Consider the following 15,581-nt stretch of genomic DNA (forward strand, 5'->3'; position numbering starts at 1 on the left):
CTGGGCAGGGACCCTCTACGCGGGGGCAGGTTTCAGAGGAAATAGGGGACACGTGGACCAGGAGGGCTGAGGCAGGCCTGAGGCTCCAGAGCGTGAGTACAAACACGCTGGAGAGAGGCCGGCCAAAGTGCAAGGTCATTCTAGGCGAGCAGGTGCGGGGCTGGGTGTCCGAGGCTAGGGGCCCCAGAGGGCTCCAGCTTCACGGAAGGGGCCTGGGGCAGGGCCGAATCGTGATTTACGTACAGAGTTTTCTTTAGACCGAACACTTCTTCAAAGAAACCTTTTTTGTTTTTACACATCCAACTCACCTCCCCAAGCATCTGACACGTTGACTCACACGCTTGGATCCTCGGCGAGGATCGGTTACATTTTATTAAAAAGCCCCTTTCTTCCACAGTCAGACACCAAAGGAGATGCGAGGTCAAGGCCGTATCGGCCGTGCCAAAATCTGTAGTTAACGCCTGCCCCCGTCCCCGTCACCCACGCCTCAACCCCTGGCCTCCCGGGACGTGCCAGGTCCTTACGGGCCGGCTCTCCTCCTCCACTCGGCCTCCTCTGGGGATGTCTGTTCCCTGAAGGGCCTGCTTCCTTTCAGAGGAGCCGTGTCCCCGCTCCCAGCTGCGGATCTAAACCACAGCAGAACACGGATTTGTAAACACATCTCGGCCCAGCCAAACAAGGGCTTTCCATCAGAGATGAAGATGGCAACGTGGCTTTTCCACATCTGCCCTGGCTTGGGGCCAGCTCTGCTCCCGCGGGCACGGAAGGGCCTGGCTGGAGCCGGGTCCTGAAGGGATGCGCTTGTGTGCGAGGGCACTCAAGGGAGGGGCCTTGCCCCCCAACCCCCCGACCCCCCAGCCCCCCACCCTAGGGCCGCTGCCTCCGAGGCGCTTTCCTGATCAGAAACTTCAAAGTCACGCATCCTTTGTGATTGCACAGCACCCACAGTGATTTGGGGCAAATCACTATTTTATATTTATATTTATATTTATATTTATATTTATATTTATAATTTATTGTCAAATTGGTTTCCATACAACGCCCAGTGCTCATCCCAACAGATGCCCTCCTCAATACCCATCACCCACCCTCCCCTCCCTTCCACTCCCCATCCACCCTCAGTTTGTTCTCAGTATATCGATTTGACCACTTTTATTGAGGTATAATTTACATGCAAGAATATATGCCCATTTTAAGTATATGGGGGGGTGCGTTTTGACAAATGTATGTGTGTGTGTTCCTACCGCCAGAATCAAGAGAGAGAACACGTCCGTGACCTCGAGTGGCTCCTCGTGTCCCTTTGCAAACTACCCTCGCCCCAGCTCCCTGAGCAAGTGCCATGTCTGCCTTTTCCAGAACTTTCCGCAAATGACATTCTACAGTGCGTACTCTCGTATGTCTAGCTTCTTTAGTCCAGCTTTATTCACCTCTGTTCTTTTTTTTTTAATTTTTTAAATATTTTATTTTTTTTTGAGAGAGAGAGTGTGTGTGAGCAGGAGAGGGACAGAGAGAGAGGGAGACACAGAATCCGAATCAGGTTCCAGGCTCTGAGCTGTCAGCACAGAGCCCGACACGGGGCTAGAACCCACGAACTGTGAGATCATGACCTGAGTCAAGATCAAGAGTGAGATCTTGACCTGAGTCAAGATCAAGAGTCAATGCTTTGGGGTGCCCGGGGTGGCTCAGAAGATTGAACGTCCAACTTCAGCTCAGGTCATGAGCTCGTGGTTCGTGGGTTCAAGCTATGCCCACAGCTCAGAGCCTGGCGTCTGCTTCAGATTCTGTGTCTCCCTCTCTCTCTACCCCTCCCCTGCTCACACTCTGTGTCTTTCTCTCTCAAAAATAAACATTAAAAAAAAGTTAAAAAAAAAAGTTGACGCTTAACCAACTGAGCCACCCAGGCACCCTGATTCGTCTCTGTTCCTGCTTATAATGGTAGATGGTTTTTTTTTTTTAATCCTAAGTAGTTTTTCACGACATGGATATATCACAATATTTACCTGCTGATGGTCATTGTATCATTTCTAGTTTGGAGCTGTTATTGAATAAAGCTGCTATGAACATTTATGGTCAAGTTTAGGGTGCACATTTTCATGATCCGTGGGTAAATACCTAATTGGAATTGTTGGGTCATATGCTAAGTGTATGTTTAACTGTATAAGAATTGATACCTGGGGTGCCTGGATGGCTCATTGGGTTGAGCATCTGACTTCAACTCAAGTCATGATCTCACGGTTCCTGGGTTCGAGCCCCGCGTCAGGCTCTGTGCTGACAGCTCAGAGTCTGGAACCTGCTTCGGATTCTGCGTCTCCCTCTTTCTCTGCCCCTCCCCTGTTTGTGTGCTCTCTCTCTCTCTCTCTCTCCCTCAAAAATAAATAAACTTTTTTTAATCTTAACAAAATGAATTGATATCTGCTCGCAAAGTGGTGGCAGCATTTCGCATCCCCACCAGCCATGTGTGAACATTCCAGTCTCTCCATATAATCATCAACAGTTGGTACTGTCCGTCTTTAGTTTCCTTTTAGCCAGTGTCTTTGTGGGTTTATGTTGTATTTCCCTGGTGCCTAATAATGTTGAGCACTTTTTTGTGTTCGTATTGACCATTCATATAGTTCTCTTCTGTGAAGCGTCTGTCTAAATCTTTGAGAAAAGTCACTTTTACAAAGCCCTGGGGATCATGGGAAGACCCTGGATCAGGAGCCAGAGGTCTAGGGCTTGAAACTTTGCCCTGTAAATAGCTGTTGGGGGTGGGGCGGGGGGGGGTCTGGATGGCTCCGTCGGTTAAGTGTCCGACTCTTGATTTTGACTCAGGCCATGATCTCACGGATCATGGGATAGAGCCCCACATTGGGCTTTGTGCTGACAGCATGGACCTTCCTCCGGATTCTCTCTCTCTCTCTCTGCCCCTCCCTTGCTCGTGCTTACTAACATGCACTCTTTCTCTCAAAAAATAAATAAACATTTAAAAATGAATAGATAGATAAATAGATAGATAGGTAGGTAGATAATCGCTGTGGGACTTCAAGATTCTGGGTCTTCCATTCACAATAGGCCAAAACAACTAGATTATCTTTAAAGTTCTTTTTTCTGCTCCAGAGACTACGGCTACGATCTCCATTTCTTCATTCAAAGGCAGGCACAACCCTGGGGCTCAAAGGAACACAGAGTCACAGAATGTGAAAATGGTAAGGGACATCGGAGATCCTCCGGCCCCTGCCTCTATTCAGATACCAGGACTGTCACACGGCCGACCTCACACAACCACACAATGGCATTGCTACAACTAATCCCGGGTCTCCTGGCTCTAGTAACTATTAATGGAAGAGTTTGAGAAATAGGCAAACCTTCTTTCTCTCACGTCAGAGAAGATCCCTGGGAGTGAGAACCGGGTAACGGGCCTTTGTTTGTCTTGGACCATTTCCATTTGCGCCCTTGTGGCATTCTTGCGAGCAGTAGAGGGAGGTTAATATGAAGGATCTGGAGGGGTCCTCAGTCCAGGTCAGTCTCTGGAAGCTTCTGCACCCAGGTTTTACAGGTGCGCTCCCATTAAAACACAAACCCAGCGCCCTCAGCCCAGGCAGCCTGTTTACAGAGCTGTGACTGCTATAACCATGGCCACGCAAATTACATTTACACTCTGGTCTATAGATCGAGTTCTGTAAACCGGCGAGTACTTTAGGGGTCAGGGTAGAGTCCTCTGTAATTACAGCACGCCATTCCCAGGGGTGTTAATGTTTATAGGAGGCTAGTTAACCTCGCACAGGATCTGGGGTCCCAGGGCTGTGTGCGCCATTCGGCTGCAGAGCTGAAGAATGCATTTCCATTCCAGCAAGTTCCACTGGCACACTATGGCAGAATGGACAATCACGGCTTGTTCTCGGGGCCCCGGCAAGGCCCCGGCTTGCATGGCCTCCAGTCCCTTGATTGCTCGACCAAGGCCTGGAGCTTGACTTTCCCTAAACAACCCCAACTTAATGGACTGTGATGATTGGTCTTGCACTGTAACTCTGTTCTGTTACTTGAGCAAACCATGTAGTTACACATCCGTCTGTAACTTTCCAAGACCCCCAGGAAAGAAGGGGCCATTGTAAACCTTTGAAACAGAACCCAGACATGCTGAGCGCCTTGGAAATTGTTTCAAGCAACAAGGAACTGCTTTTCATCATGCACTCAAGGGGCTCCGAGAGCGGCAGGACGCGGTGCTTTTTGTTCCAAGAGTTTACAATCCGTAGTTTTTTTGGTGGACAAGGCAGGCACACACGAAAAAAAGTCAATAAAATACAAGAGGGTACGTGCTCAATCTCGGCTGGCGTGTGTGGATGTCGGGCCACGAGAGGTTCAGAAGTGGGCAAGATTGCTCTACCCTGGCTCCACGGAGGAAACCTTCGGGAACGAGGCGGGAGCAGGAATGGCCCCTGATGAACACTATGGTTTGGGTGGAGAGTGTGGATCAAGGCGTGGAAGTGCATGGGGCATTCCGGTGGGAGAGCAGATACCGACCCGACTGCCGCAGCGCTGCAGAGCAGTGCGGTGAAGCCAGAGATGGGACGCGTGGGTCGTGCCAAGCTGGAGAAGTTCTGTGAAAGCCGACCGACGCCAGGCACGGAAGAGAAAGGAACGTTTAGGTCACCAGGTGGTGTTGGTTTGTTCAATACGCCCCAATGTCTCAACTCACTCACCGTGAAAACCGAAGTCCTGGGGTGCCTGGGTAGCACAGTTAAGTGTCAGCTTACGGCATGATCTTGCGGTCCGTGGGTTCAAGCCCTGCATCGGGCTCCGTGCTGACGGCTCGGAGCCTGGAGCCTGCTTCAGATTCTGTGTCTCCCTCTCTCTCTCTCCCTGCCCTTCCCCTGCTCATGCTCTTTCTCTCTCTCAAAATAATAAACATTAAAAAAAAAAAAGACCTAATGATTCCCCCCCCCCCCCCCCATTTTTTCTGCTCATTCAGCTCCAGCCACACCAGCGTTCTTATTCCTGCGACCCCGGAGGCAATTTCCCACCATGGCACTTTCACATTTTCTGTTCCCTCTGCCAGAAATGCCCTTCCCACCATGGTTCTTGATCTCGCCTCTCTGTCTTTGACCCCTGTCGGTGACCCTTCCCTAATAACTCCGGTTACAGTGGCAACAGCCCCTCACCTTTGGCTCTCTCTGTCACCTTTCTCGGGGTCGTTTTCCAGAAGTCATTTCATCATCAAACACCTTGTATCTAGTTTTACTTCATTTATTGTCTCTCTTCCCGAATTAGAGTGTAAACTCATGAGAGTTAGAATGTAAACTCACAGCATTTTGTCTGTTTTGTTCATCTGATACATCCCCAGCACCTAATACGATGCCCAGATGCTCCGTAAGTATTTGCCCGGCGAACAAATGAGTGACTTTTTTTCTTAACATTTATTTATTTATTTTGAGAGAGAGAGAGAGAGAGAGAGAGAGCATGAGCTGGAGGGGGTAGGTGCAGAGAGAGAATCCCAAGCAGGTGCCACGCTGTCCGTGCAGAGCCCGATGCAGGGCTTGAACCCATAAACCACAAGATCGTGACCTGAGCCGAAAGCAAGAGGCAGATGCTTAACTGACTGAGCCATCCAGGCGCTCCAAGTAAGTGACATTTAAAAGCACTGATCGGATAAAGGAGGCATCGTGGATTCACCAGGACACATGCATGGTGCATGACAGAGGCGAGGAAGAGATCTGATGTCAGGGGCTGCCATTATAAGACAGGTTAGGGCAGGGATTCATTAGCTCTCCTTTGTTGCGAGCAGTGGAAATTAAATCTGGCTTGGGCTAAAGGCAATTTGTTTAAAAGGGACAGGAGCTCCCAGAATTGAGGAGAGGCCAGAAGGCCAGGTCAGGCCGTAGAGAAGAAGAAGGCAGCCGTGGAGGCCAGGGCTCAGGGGCCATGACAACTACGGGGACGGCGTGGTCAGGAGGCTGCTGACTGTTTCCGGTCTGCTGACTCCTCTCCCCCAGAATTCAATGCCATTGAAAGAGCATCCAATTGACCTAGCCTGAGTCAAATGCCTGCCCTCGCCCCTCATCGTGAGGATATATTGCGTGTTGGGGGCCCAGCATCGTCTCTTCCTAATGCCATCACCGGTCTCTTTCTGAGTCATTTCTGCCTCCCCTAGATACCGTTTGGTGGGATCATGACGGAGAACGTCCCTCTCCTCCGCTGAACATTGGAGCCTGCTTTTCTTTTTTATGTTTTCACCCAGAAGGTGTGAAACGTGGGGGACTGGACAAAGGTATTTCACTAAAGTGATCTTTGAAGAGTTTGACATGATGAGACTAACTTTGAGCTTCCTAAGACACTCCTGTGGATAAAATGCTCCTGTGCATGTGGTCTCATTGGAACCATATTTCTGTGAAGTAGGTAGGTAGGTGTTACTAGCTTCATTTTACACATGTGCGAACTGAAGCCTTGGAGATTGTAAGCAATTTATTCAAGTTCACGATGCCAAGACCATTTTAACGTTAAATTCTGTTATAATGATGGTCCACAGTGACGAACACTGGTTATATATTAAGCACTCTTATGCACATTACCTGCCTTAACAAAATTAATGCACACAACAACCCCTTGAAGTAAGCACTAATAGTCTAGTGAGTAGAGAAGGGGACGGAAGTAGGTTCATATCACTTGCCCAAGGTGACGTATTTACAAAGTGCTGGGGCCAGGCTCCTGTCCCTGAATCTGTGCTCTGAATGCTAAGGCATATTGCCTCTCAGGTTTTATTGAACAAATGTCAATGGATATATGTGACATTGACAATATTTACGTTCAGCCAGCCTTCCAGGAAAACGCCTGTGTCTGTGGCTCAAATCGTAGATTCCAAGGATGCACTGTCCCTGTCCCATAGTGATCATTCAGTAAACATTAAGTTGAATGAATGAATGAATGAATGCATGAATGAATGAATGAATGACTACCCTCACAGACTCTCGGCAGCAAGAGGCTTTGCCTTCCAAATAATATTGCGGAATCCAGGAGCGAAGATGGAGATTTCATGACAGTACGCATGGGCATATTTGACTTTCTACTTTGTGCCCGTATGCCGGGCACTAAAAAGGGAGACAGCTCCTCTCCGTGGCTTCCCCTCATGATGCTGAGTCCTGAGACACAACATGCTTAGGAAAGGAGCTAAGGGTATCTTTCTTCTCTGATATTCTGCATCTGGTCTTGGTCATTTTCATCAAGTACGGAGAAGTCTTCTGATTTGGAAAATAATCTCTGAGCACCTCCTACCCCCATGGATATGCCAGCCATGTCGACTTTGGAAGCCCACCCTGGTGACCTTCCCCATCTGTGGGTGCCCTTGGCCTACGAATATCGAAGTCAGGAAGAAACAACTTGACTTCCGTGTTTTTAAGCAGTTCGGTTTTTATCCTTTTTTGCATCATGTTAAATCTTATAGTTCAATGGTGCGAAGGGACAGTGCCATTGAATTATAAGAGGGCTGAAGCATTAAGACAGTCGAGGTGGGATACAAGCGTATTCACATGGAATGTTTGCTGGCTGTGTGTGCCAGGCACGATACTGGACTTCGAGAATGCAGAGGTGGGCGAGACGTGATCCTTATCTCTTGGGCTCGCTGCTGGTCCGTAGCTTTTTGGGGGAAATGCCAACAAAGTGAACTTGACTTAGAGTCACCTGATCTGGATGTCAGAACCTCAATGAGGAAGCTACAGTGGCTGCATCCATGAGAAGCTGAGGGTCTGGCAGAGTGGTACCCATGGGAATGAGAAGTAAGGACAACATAAAAGATGCTAAACAAAAACCATGGGTTCTCCATCACCACAAATCCTTTCACGCGTACCTATATCATGTAGCACTATGCAAAAACCTGCACAGAGAGCACAGGCACAGGGACGGCTGAGTGCCTCAGTTGTTTAAGCACCTGGATCTTGATTTCAGCTCAGGTCATGATGTCACGGTTCATGAGTTCGATCCCCACATCAGGCTCTGCGTTGACAGCACGGAACCAGCTTGGGATTCTCCTTCTCTTCCTCTCTCTCTACCCCTCCCCTCCCTTTTCTCTCAGAAAAAAATAAATAAATAACGGCACAGACCTGACTGGTGCAGAATAGGCAAATAATCATTCAGATGACTACACTCCCTTAAAGGGCTACAAATGCACTAAATCACCCATGAGTGGACAATATTACCAGCTGTAGCTGTAAGAAGTTGTACTTCCAATAGTAGTTATATTTCAAAGACTAGAACTGCTGATAACTGGATTTATCGAGAAGGGAAGTTAAAATGCGAGAGACTGCCAGCCCTATTCCGTCCTAATAATTCTCACGAGGCTCCAAGAACGGGTATTTCGGCAGCTCCTTGAAAGACAGAATCGAGTCATTTAGCTCAACTCAGATTAAGTACCAAACATCACGGTAAAAAAAATGCAAATCCATATCTTCAGTGTGGTTTACAGCTCAGATTGACCCTCCTTCACTCACGCTTGGAGAGAAACCAGCTTAGGCAGATATTTTCTTTATGCTGGCTGAATGGGACGAAGAACTGAGAAACACCAAGGAAACGATGTCAGAGAGATGGGCCCTGACCTGGGAGAGATCAAGGGACACTAACTCGAATTCAAGATTTTCATGAATTTATTTTAGATCCGCTTTCCATGAGGAAAACCGTTGGCTGCAAACCCGAGTCGCTGAGATTTTCAGATGCAAATGCATAGTTTGAGCCGGAGAGATACCCGGCATGATCAAGTGGGTGTGGAGAATGACCATCAATGGGAACCAAGATTTGGGTCCTAACGTCCAAGACAGTTTTACTCCAAGGATGGCACTGGGTTTATTCCTGGAAAAACGCGCGAATTAAATTTCGACAAAGAACCCCCAATAATATTCCAGATTTTATGAGTAGACCCTTCCATTCTTCACCCCTGCAGTTCGACACCTCTGTGGGCTCTCCAAACATCAACAAAAACTCCAAGGATTTGATGGAAAATGGTGTTAAGTCTCATGTTGTTTCAGGAATTTCCCAATATGCACTAAATTAACTTTGGGGCCATATGAGGCTGAGTGGTAGGAAATCGCTCCATTGGACACAGATGACAGACCTAATGTTCCCAACAGCTGTTGCGCACACATGAAATCAGATTGGGATTAACACTTACCTTCCCCGTGGTCACACCCGGATGGGATGGCTTCTCTGTAATGTACACCAAGCTTAGCTTATGTCTCCGAAACCACATGACCTCACAGGCCTCGGGAACATTTGATCCAGGAAATCTGAACCTGGGCGGGAATCATAAAGCATCAGGTACATGTTAAGCAGGAATTTATCTGCTTTGTGTCTGAAGTGGCCTCACATCCAGCCTTTGTCTGCCTCGAAGTGAAATATTTATAGGCAGGCTGCTTTCTAAGGCAGAGTTACAGATCTATGCAGGTTTGGTGTGAAATGTCTCTGCCCGTTGACCACCTGCTGAAACCCAAATTCCAAGTGCAACCAGACCTAAGCTCTTTTGTATCACCGCGAGTTTTAACACTGATACCAGGATGGTAACCCAAGTAGAATTTACAATGAAGTCCAGTTGGCCCGGCAGTGTAACCGCTTGTTGGCAAATATAGTAAAACTTACCAAGTTTGTGCTCAAGTTCAGACCCCCAAAGACTTCTTTTGTCTTGCCTTGGGAAGAAGGGTAATTCTTGTAGTGAGGTTGCAATTGTACGACTTCTCCTTGACGTTGGAACTGTGGCTCAGTCATTAGAGTACACTCACGGGGCACCTGGACGGCTCAGTCGGGGAACATCCCACTTCGACTCAGACCATGATCTCCCGGTTTGTGGGTTCGAGCCCCGCGTCGGGCTCCGTGCTGACCGCTCAGAGCCTGGAGCCTGCTGCGGATTCTGTATCTTCCTCTCTCTCTCCCCCTCCCCTGCTCATGCTCTGTCTCTGCCTCTCAAAAATAAATAAATGTTAAAAAAACAATTTTTTAATACACTTACAACAGCGTCCTTGGAGGGTAGATTTGATTTTTAGAAATGGCCCAGGGTCATTCAGAGCTAAATCTGATGATTTAGGAAGGGGATCAAGTTGAGTGATATCCATGTATGTCAAAATGAGGTGTGACTTTTAATTAGTAGGGTGGGTTTTGTGGTATGGCTTATACATATGGTCTTAAGGCAATTCCAAAACCTTTCTTTTCAATAATGCCTCTATTGTAGCAATTTGAATGTTTAAATTCTGCAATGTTTACTCAAAAAAATGTTTTATTAACCTCCTATTACAGTTTGTATGTGGCCCAAATGAGGGCAAACATATGGAGAGCTATCAGAAACCCTTCCCTTTGGGGTTCATCACAAGGAACTGAGCAATTCAGCAGTCCTGACACCTAACTCTGAGGGTCTTCACTTTCAAAATTATTAGTTGGGGTCCCACGTCTCCTTACCTTTCTGTCTTAGAAAAGATCTACTAAACAGCTTTAAATTGCCTGTCATCCCACATGTATGGGTCATGCTTTGTAACAAAGGCCAGAAGCCCAGTAGCTGAAACCCAGCTGAAGTTTATTTCTCTCTGATCCCACTCAAGGTTAAGCAGTTCAAGGCTGATATGGCAGCTGCAGAATTTTGGAGATTGTTCTGGAAACCACATATGGCTTCCATCTTGTCATCCAAGATGGCTGCCCCAGAGCCAGCCAACACGCCCACGTGCCAGCCAATGGGTAAAGAGGTAAGAGAGAGATCACCTTTCTTTTAAGGATACAGACTGGAAGCTCTGTGCACTACTTTATCGCTCTTGTTTAGATGCTCCTAGCCAGACTTAAGTCAAAAACAAGCCTGGAAAAAAGAGATTGACTCCCGACCACGGACCCAGTTAAAACTTGTGATTTTGTTCTCAGAGTGAAAAAGAAAGAACGGATATCGGGTAAAACAGTCTCTGACACACGAAGTATAGCAGAGGTTTCTTTTCTTTTTTTTTAATATTTATGTATTTTCGAGAGAGGGTGGGGGAGAAGCAGAGAGAGAGGGAGACACAGAATCCGAGGCAGGCTCCAGGCTCCGAGCTGTCAGCACAGAGCCCGATGTGGGGCTTGAACCCACGAGCCATGAGATCATGATCTGAGCCGAAGTCTGACGCTTAACCGATGGAGCCACCCAGGTGCCCTGGAGGCAGAGTCTTCTTTAATGTGACCGATGGTTTTAGCTGTGCCTTGAGGAATTAGGGGAGGGAGAAACATCCAATGGGGAATGAGCAACGCAGCCAAGGACTGGTCGTTAACCGACAAGAGCAGATAGTGGGGGGCATCTGGCCAAGGTGGGAAGGGAGAGAGACGGGCAGGACGGATTTGCAAGATGGCTACTTTGCTCAGGAATTCCCCAAACCAGTTACACTGAACCTGATGCTGTCTGTCCAGATGGGCACAGTCTATTGGCATGTAGCTGTTAAAGGAAAATCAATTCCAGAAAACTAGAGCTCATTCTGACATGCCTGCTTTTTAACAAATGGTAACAGACCAGAAAGCGATCATGGTTAAGGGAGAGAATAATTTAAGAGCATGTGGGATTACTAGGAAATAAGTTGGAAGCAATCACCAAACTCCCCGTAGAACTTCCTTGGCAAGGGCTTGAGAGCTAGCACTCTAATTACTCCGCAAAGTGGAAAGAGCATTTAATAAACTTAAGATCAAGAAATTCCACGGCATCTGGCCCCGTCACCACATTATGTGGATTGATGTCTTGACTCAGGAAATACCACTTGGCTGTCAGGCAGGATTTTTCTCCTCTGGCACCAGTCCCTTAATACTTCTGAGAATATCCCTCTCATCACTGAGATTCTCCAAGTAGTTGTGCACGGAAGCCCAGAACAGTGGGCTGACGATTGTTCTCAATGTGTATGTGTTCATCACCAGCGCTGCATGTGGCTTAGAGTACCCCTTACACAAGAAATGGAAGTCACGAGAGACGGTTCTCGATTATTCGCCTCAGCAAACATCAACTATCAACTCCAACCTCAAGTCAAAGTTGGTACAGAGATACACAAAGACATTCGCTCACTTTCGGCTACTACTGAAAAGTCCAGCTGATGGGAAGATTTTCCGGAGGGCTGTGACTAAAACCTCAATTTCGCAGAAAGCCAACTGGTAGTCAAATCGTGGCAGGGCGTCGAAATAATCCATGATATTCCAAGTCCTGTTTAAGGGGAAACTTTGGAGGAGAGAAAGGAGGAGGAGAAGGACAAAGAAGATGCTTTTAACAAAGAAAGAAGTTTTGAGTAAACCAGTAATAGAAGAAAACATCGTAATCTAATAAAGGGTAACCATCAGCGAACTACATAACAATCTAATTAAGCTTCCACTGAGATCAGATTAAGAGTAAATGAAAATTAGGTCGTCACTTCCCACCGCCACTCAAGACTGAGCTTAGTGCATGGTCACATCGATGCGTTAAGAGAAGGAAGAGCAGAGATCTAAATATTGAGGAAGAGGGGGAAAAAACACTTTCAATATTTTCAGACGAATATTGTTTGTTTTGCAAATTTAGAAGGATCTGCCAAAAGCTATTAAACCCATAAAAGAGTAGGGCAGAACAGATGGGTATGATATCAACAGACAACATTTTTTTAATATGTCAACTTGCGAGAAGACATTTTAGGAAAAAAACATTTTCGTTTACCATAACTATAGGAAACATAAAACCCCTAAAAGTTAATACATAAGACCCATATGCATAAAACTGTTAGAAAGCCCCCACGGATGTGAAAGGACTAAATGAATGGAAAGATACATCATTTGTTGGACAAGACAGTTTTATGTGGTGGAAGATTCGAGTTCTGCCCCCAATTAATATACAAATTCAAATAACTCTTATCTACATCGCTGCGGAACTTTATGGGCTGTAACAAGCTAATTCGAAAGCTCACGAGGAAAAGAAAACCTGCAAAAATAGCCAAGGACAAGTTTGCCGAAACAGAACGATGTAGGAGACAGAGCATATGCCATATTAGCTTCGTAGAATGCGGATTTGCTGGTTTGCTTGACTTGCTTAGATCTCGTTTGCATCCTTTAGAAAGAGAATGGATTCATGTATCCCTTTTAACGTGTACTGCCACTTATCTTCCCCCAACACTTGTCTGGAATTATTTGATGCCGATAGTCATTTGATGGCCCATCTTAACTTCTGAGCTGTGCTTTACAGGCGATGCGTTACTAAGGATTTGGGTGGGGGGGGGGGGAGAAAAAAAAAGAGAGAGCACCAGATCACAAGGGACATGAGCAAAAGGCAGAATGAATGAAGGAACTTTTAAGGAAGCCAGTGAGGGTGCGATTTTTCTACAATCCATTACCTGCACTGAAATCCAAAGGCAAAGTCGTCCTGGAGTTCAACGTCATGGTCTATCTTACCACCGCTATGCCTGATGGCCGTTGGTTGCACGGCGATGACGGGGTGGAGGTCATACCTTTATAAAACCTGCATGCTTCTGGCCAAAAATCTTGTCGCATTCCCCTGCCTCGTGACCCCAGATGCCAGCAGGTGCCGGGTGTTTGGATGACTTTCGCGAAGCAGGCTAAGCCCTTCCGTTTTATTTGAAACAGATGCACAGAAGGGGCCTAAGAGGAAAACAGATTTCTTGGTGTATGAAAAGATTACCTTTTGTATACACAGTCACAAGAAACTAAGTATAAGTAAGCAATAAATGGAAGTGATCTGCGTTCCCAAGGCATTCTGTTCAGACCTCTATTATCACACTTGTCCACAATTATTTTAATTATTTGTTTGCGTGGACCAGCCTAGCCCTGGCCAAATCATAGACGCTCCACAAACATTTGTTGGAGAAATGAAACAGACAACAGAACTATTATCTCATCACTACGCGTGTCCTTATTTTCAGTCTATTCTTTGAAGATGGATTTTCTGTTTAAAATCATCTGTGGGTGGTCAAGAGCCCTCAAACACCGACTCGGGGATGCCTTGTCCAAGCCACCCTTCCGCAACTTGACAAATTCCGGAAAGTTCCGTGACTCTGGGCCACTGTGTTTTTTTCAGCCTACACAGGGATTTCTTCACCCAGGGGCACACGGCATCCTGCGTTCGGGGACAATCCTCGAAGGTGAGCACCCACTCCCCTAATGGGGAGGTCGTTTTGCTCAGCGCTCTCTTTCGGTCCCTGGTCAAAAGATGCATGGTGACGTGTGGAGTTCTTGTTAAGCTAGCTACAGTTTCATGTCCCCTAACTAGGCTACAGGTATCTCAGGACTGTTGAGGTTAACCTGCGGCCCCCAGGGGTCCTTACTCTGAAACCGTGGTCTTTGTCTCCCGGGTTTATTCACACGGATTTCTCCCTCAGCGGCTTCATTGGCGGCCCTGGTTAACCACCCTTGCCCTCCTCCTGGATACCCATAGGGCTTCCTTCAGCTAACATTCCACGCACAGATTTCTTTAGAAGCAAACTTCAGCTTTCCAGGTTAAAATTGTTTCCAGTTTCCCATTAAAATACTTTCCAAAGGAGGAGAAAGGCAAGAAACTCGCAGTGCTATGAACCAAAATCGACGCGCAACAGAATATAATGCTTCAGGAGGGGTGTCTAGGAACTGAGGAGGCGAGGGGAGCCGGGTCGGGAAAATTCTATTCGCAAGGCACTCTTTTCTCAGTATCCCTCCTCCCCGCCTTCCTGTTATCTCACCAGAAAACAGGGCCTTCTAAGCCCACACCTTGAAGGAACTCGCAATGAACTCTTTATGTAACGAATAGCCTAAATGCAAAAATGAACACTTGTTTAGCAAAACACCCAGAAATCATAATTACTGCTATTATTATTTTACAAATGTCGTGTGTTCAGCTACCTAGCTCCTGTCAGATGGATGGATATCTGAGTTGTCATCTGTCGCTATTCAAGTACGTCTGGGTGTCGGCCACCTCTTTAGGCCTTAAGAACCCTCAATGAGGCAAAATCATTCCTGGGGGACGTAAGGCACAGACAGGAGAGAAGGACAAGAAACAGTAAAGCATAAGGAACAGAAAACTAGACCTCATTTTCCTACTCAAATGCCGCCAATGGACACACACCTAACAGAAGTTCCAAAGCCTCTGACTGGTGTAAGGAGGTTTGCGCATGATGAGACCCTGCCTCTCCCCACCCATCCCTCTGCTCTGGGACCTCTTTTCCTCCTGCTTTCCCTCTTGCTCCCTGCCCCAGCCACAGTGACCTCCCTCCTTTCATTTCCAACATGACGCCTTTACTCCTGCCTCAGGGCCTTTGCACTTGCCACGAACTCTGCCAAGAGCCCTTTCTTCCCCAGATGTGCACTGCCCCCACTCCCTCACACTGCATTATACTCTACTCCTTACCAGCCTTACTTTTTCTTGGTAGCAACTTCTTACCACATCCCTTTATGTATGTAAGGACATGAAGTACATAGATAGGTAGCTCTATCTACATGTCCTGCCTGCTGTCCCTACAGTATGGTTCCAAGCAGGCAAGGCCATTGAATTATTCACTGCTGCACTTCTTTTGCTGGAACAGTGCCTGCCGTTCAACAAATATTTGTTAAATTAATGAATAAATCAGTAATAGGAGAGAGAAAGCATTTCCTGACTATGTTACACACCAACCTATTCAACCCTTGCA

At 47.0% G+C, this 15,581-nt stretch overlaps 1 long non-coding RNA gene across 1 annotated transcript; it reads right to left on the bottom strand.

Moving 5' to 3' along the window:
- Nucleotides 1-1,117: 1,117 nt before the first annotated feature.
- Nucleotides 1,118-9,866, bottom strand: LOC121015870 (uncharacterized). Its single transcript, XR_005784007.1, has 3 exons — nucleotides 9,764-9,866; nucleotides 9,217-9,220; nucleotides 1,118-1,128 (listed from the first exon to the last, which is right to left on the bottom strand). It is a non-coding gene; the product is annotated as an uncharacterized LOC121015870 (long non-coding RNA).
- Nucleotides 9,867-15,581: the final 5,715 nt, after the last annotated feature.

The sequence above is a fragment of the Herpailurus yagouaroundi genome, unplaced genomic scaffold (assembly GCF_014898765.1).
Source record: "Herpailurus yagouaroundi ecotype Mexico unplaced genomic scaffold, PumYag 208, whole genome shotgun sequence".
Taxonomy (NCBI): Eukaryota; Metazoa; Chordata; class Mammalia; order Carnivora; family Felidae; genus Herpailurus; species Herpailurus yagouaroundi.